Genomic DNA, 6,000 nt, shown 5'->3' with positions numbered 1-6,000 from the left:
GATGCCAAATTTTAAAGTCACCGTTCTGGCTCCATACAAGACACACTGTATCAATGTGACAGAAAGAAACAATGGAAAATCAGCAGAGTAGTGACAAAATGATTAAAGGTTTGGACTATTTGTAGATTTTTGGAGCTCCAAAAAAAGAACAGAAGACAAGTTCCAGCTCTGACAGTGAGGTCATTTACCTTACAATAAACTAGTAGCTAACCTATATTACTTTAAAATAAACTGCTTATACCTGGAAACAAAAGTACACTTAACAAAGAGCTTTAGACTAAAGCTAAAAACCTACCAAGTTCAGCCTGTACTAACTTTTGTTAAAGAAAAATCTCAACTCCTTCCCCCTCCTCCATGACTCTAATATTTGGTTATAAGGAATAGATGGAAATGATTAATGCAGTGTGACATGTCATGAGCTCCATGCTGTCTCCTTTCTTCAGTGGCTGGTTAGGTTTTGAAAGTTTTGCTCTTTCATCTACGCTAGCTATTAAACCTATTTAATTAGGTTGTCAAACACTGTGTTGCCTTGTAATGAGACCCATGTAACACTCTTGCACTCTTGTTCTTTGGGCCATCTTGACAGTTACAGTTGTACTTAGCATTTGCTTATGAAAAAGAAGCGTCACATCTAATCCGGCCCTTACTTGCTTGCAAAAGTGGTAAATTATAGGAATAAGATCTTACTTTTAACTGATTAGATCAGGTAAGGACCTCTAACATAGCAGTGATAATGGGGAACTGGATACTTATGCAATAATATCCTTCACCAGAGAGAATGTTTTAGAGTGTGGCAGTACAGCGTGACATTGTGGGCGTCATTGGTATTTTTTAAATTTTTAAATTTTTTATTATTGAGATTTATAATTAGTTGTTGAAACAACAAAAGTGAAAAGAGTTTGTACAGAGAAAATACAGTAGTTCCTTATATATGAATAGTAATCAATGAATAAAATGTTGCTCCATCTAGCCAGTAACCCTCAAGAGGTTTCTGTATTACGTTTACTTACAGCCATGATCTCTTATGCTGCCAGTAAAACATCAGGAAGGTTTTGAATTGTACCTGGTCGTAAACTTTGGTTGGTTGGTGGACAGAAGGGAGGTCCTACCTTACTAAGAAAGACAACATGTTTAACAGCCAGAGAATCTGACTGGAATCACATTATTTCAATGATAAGTCCATATATTTCATTAAATACCTTCTACAACCAATCAGAGACTCGTTTTTATCCATTAAAAGTTCAGTTTCGACAATGTTGTTATCAGTTTTCGTTTACAATCCATTTCCACCTGAGCTAGAAAATGGCTCGTTCACTTTTGGATAGGTATGCTTTGATACAAGTATAAAAATTGAAATAAGGGTCGAAGTGACACCAAATAGATGTATGATGATATAGTACCAAATAATTCATAACTAATAATAGGTGCCTAAGAGCAGTGTTATATTGTGTTTTATTTGCACTATTTAGCCAATTACAATGTAAGGTGGGGACTAATTTGGAATATTTGAATAAATTAGATAGGTATCTGACTTTGTTGTGTTTCATCTGCAGAACGGAGAAGAAGCTGGCACCATTGTACAAGCTTGCTGTTGTCAGTCTTACTAAATCACTGCATATTCAGTATAGTACACTGTCCATATCAAGTACAGCAGTATCACTGTGAAATAGGGACAGGCATTGCATATTAGTTTAGGCTATAAATGTTATGCTTATGCTACATACTTATCCTTATACACATAAACAATAAAATAAAAAATACCAAAACTCACATGTCTTTTAGCACCATTAAATAAGAATAAATAAACTGTAAATTATGTTGCTTACATCCTCAAACCTAAAGAGAGGTGTTCTTACTCCTCAAGACTTCCTGATAAACTTTAGGAAGCAAAAAGTTTAATGACAGCAAGATAACTTTAGAATGATGGATAGGCAGCATAGACTTTATTCCATAAGCTGCCGTTTTTGCAGAAACAGGGTGCCACCATCAATACGATATAAATGATTTGTATTGTACCATAATGAGAGAGCTCCGGAGGCCACATTGTTTGGATTAAATATAATCTTAAATAGGTCACCCCTTGCCTCCTAGGTCAGATTTAATCAGTCAAGGTCTGTTCATCAGGCTCTGGTATTTATTTTCTTTTATCAATATTTTCTATTGAAGTTATACTACATCGGCTTATTTGAATTTAATAACCAAATACTAATATTCTCCTTCATAAACTCGTCAGAATATTATGTAAAAGGCTCCAGGACCACATTGCAGTGTGAGTCGCTTTCCCTGAAATGGCAGAACGCTTGGAAGGTGCTAATTTTCTTTCCCTAGAGGTAAAGAAGCCAGTAATCCTTTACCTTCATTATAGAGAAGCTGCAATGATGAACTATTTGTCTTAGAGGCAAGTCATTTAACCTCCTCTTACCCCAGTCATGCAGTTTGTCACCACACAGTCATGCCATGGCGATGCCAGAGGAGGGCTAGAGGGATGAATGTCATATGAAAGTCAATGGACAGAGAGGAATTAAGATTGCAGTTCAAGACGAATTTTCTACAGTGGAGCTGTAATTAGAAGGCCTTACAAAGCGATGACCACTGGGGACTTAAGCATGGAAAATACAGTAGAAGATAATGAAGATAAAGCGGCATGGAACAGACGAGAACAGAACAGGAGAAAATTGCACAGGCAAATCTCATAATGACACAAATAAATGGAAATTCAGGGTGAACACTGACAGTCAAATACTAAAGCACTGTTTTCGCATTCCCTTAAAACATTTTCATTCTTTCTCACTCATGGGCCTCAAATTTGACCGAGGTTTTGCTGAATGGTATGGGCAGAAACGAGTGATATGAAATTGTTTAGTATATGTCTTACTGTGAATTTAGATTTGAATGTTTATCTATAACAATAGCCATTACTCAACAGAGATCAACGCAGCAAGTTTCCATCCAAATGTAATAAAATCTCTGTAAAAAAGTCTCAAAAGAAAATAGAATTAATTCAGGTTTCCATCCACTACAGTTTTGTGAAAATTAGGAGTTTGGTGCATCAAGATAAACAGTTGGCACTAATTCTTCTGTCTGGTGCCAGTGAACCTTTGCAGAAGAGGGCACAACATATTTGTAAATATTACTCATAACCCTGATTTTTCCATCAGTATGGTGAAAGGACACTTGGACTGCATGAAACGGACCACACCAACAGTTTTAGTATGTTCATAAAACTTCACTTCTTTCACTCAGAAATAAAACAGTGTGGCAAAGTTAATAAACTGAAATAGTGTTGATTCAAAATCAAATATTGCACGTATATGGGTGTTTACCACTTTGTTTTCTATTCACAATTGGAAATTGGGCTTGTCTTATGTTTAGGTTTTTAATTGAATGATATCTGTCCTGAGGGATAGGCATACATGAAAACATTTAATAACTGCACAGAAAGAAATAGAAATAAAAGATTTTTTTTTGCTATGAGTGCATGATTTATTTTAAGAGGTTGTTCTCTTTTCACACTTTTTAAAGACCACAGGCTCTTTGTCATGTGGATTGTACATCTAAACGTTTTGAGATTTGCAGAGGGGCAGTATCAGCAGCAAGCAATTATCAGTGCACTCACTCTGTGAGAGTAGATGTGAGAGAATGAACACATTAATCATTGTTATCATGACTGGTACTAGTATGAGTCCACTACAGTATGTGGGTTGCATTAATGTGGGTGGGACTGTGCGCGCATGTGTAAAAAGGAGTACACAGTGTATTAAATGACCAGGTCCATGAAAGAAGAGGTGCATCTTTGTAGGTGTGCATTAAGGTTATTCTGTTATCACCAAACTATATGTGAGAGACGAGACCAGAAAAAGGAGAGAACGTGCAGGGAGTCATATAGTGAAACAAACTGTTGAATTATTTACCATAATAATGATGATGCAAGAGGATGAGTTGGAAAACACTAAGCAGGAAAATACCCTTGCTGAGAAACCTCAGCCCACTCAACTCACATCCTGAAATACGAGATAACTAGAATGGGATCAGTAGTTACCCAAAAGAGTTAAGGAGAGGCCTGAGGCTGTACTTTAAAGAAAAACCAAAGTGTTGTCTGAACTCATTCCAAACAGGCAGGGTGCTTTGATGTGTAATGTTTGTTATCATTCATCTTTCTTCAGTATTTTATACATAATATTACAATTCTTCCAGAAAAATAGATGTGTATGATGTTAATACTTTTTCCTGGAATGTGGTCATTTATCAAAACCCATTGTACGCAAATTGCAAAACACACCCTTTTTGAATAAAATAACCCTACAAAGTAACAAAGTATTATTTATCTCTTTTTAATAAATAGAAAGATAAACAATCTAGAAGCTGTAACATTTTTTGCTAATGCTTGTCTAATGTTGTCCCTGTCATGATTTACTTACAACACAGCAATGCTGACCTTTATTTTCAAGAGCAAGCTGGGCATTTCTGAATGATTATTAGGCACCAACATTGTGTTTGGATTACACTTCAAAGTAATAGAATCTGTAGCATCTCTTGTGTTTTGGTGTGCTTATTTCATAACTTCCATCATAAAATAAAAAATATGTCAATTAAAAGCACACTAATATAGCCACCGTACTGTGCCATTTGATTTACGTATTATTGAGGAAACAATTAAAAACAAAACCATAATACAGCATGAGGTAAAATTTTTTCAAAATGAACTGCTTTTCTATAAATTTTTGTATATTATTGCCTGAACATTGCTAGCCAGAAGCATGCCTACCACTCTTAAATGTTCGGGAATGTACTAATTAAACCCACATCTTTAGCAGTAAAAAAAAAAAAAAGCTATTTATATTAAACAAATTAGAGTATCCTCATTATCAACTTGGGTATCATGTAACACTTGGGCTATTTTAGGGTTGTGATCAATGTACTAAAAAAACCCACCAACATTTTTGAATGTAGAGCAGCTTCTATGTACACAAACCTTAAATTTATACCAAGTGCAACAACACAAGACAAAGAAAGCCCGCTAATATTACTTATTAGTCCAACAGCAAAATGGCCAGCGGTTGTCTTGTCTTGTCTCACAAATGACTAAAAGTCCTCTAAAGTCCCTTTGTGTCTGATTCCAGTGTGTTCCGGTGATCTGTGCACCCAGTCCAAGGTAGTACGGCTAAGCTAACTAGCTAATATCAGCAAGATGTCGCAGCAGTTACTTTACTGTCCATCAGGAAACTGTAAATCCTAGAGAGCTGTGGCGAAGGAGCCGGACAATCAGATTGAATACCAGAAAACATTTTATCCATACAATATGACCCAGTTTCAACAAAATTACTGTCAAGATTAGGCGTATGGGGAGCAGGGTGGGAAAACACATTCACCCTAAGTAGCATCAAATATTATTTTGAAGCTGTGAAATTAAAATAAGAAAGCTACATATTGGGGCTAGTAAGACTTCAGTAAAATAAATTATTGCTCACACTGAAGTTAATGTCACTCATCAATTTATTAATCGTCACTAATCTTAGTTATAATAATAGTAATATAATTAATAAAAGTAAAAATAACTGCAACAGCCATGGCAAACACTAATATTGTAAGGGTACACTGCATAACACAAAACACACGTTGATCCTGTAAGTGGATGATAACAGGTTTTTCTCAAGGTAGACATTTTGACATGTCACAGAAAAGCACAGGTGTAAATGATAAAGTTAATGATGGCTGGAGCTGCTTCAGTTATAGGATCCTGGGTTTGTTCATGCTGGCTCGCTGTCACATTGCCATGGCTTACTGAGAATAAGACAGAGTTAATGTCATTAGTAACACCTGTGGTTTTTCTACCATGAAAAGTCAAAGTGTCTGCTTTGAAATAGGCTTGAGAACATTTAATGATCTATGCTGGAAAGACTTTAAATGGACTCAAATTAATCTTTTAAAACATAAAACCTCCCACACAAATCACATTGGCTGTTTTCAATTAGGTCAACACTTAAGAACTAAACAGCTTCA

Source organism: Morone saxatilis, unplaced genomic scaffold (genome assembly GCF_004916995.1).
Source record: "Morone saxatilis isolate NCDOM2014 unplaced genomic scaffold, NCSU_SB_2.0 Contig11, whole genome shotgun sequence".
NCBI lineage: Eukaryota > Metazoa > Chordata > Actinopteri > Moronidae > Morone > Morone saxatilis.
Note: the sequence above shows the minus strand (reverse complement) of the source record.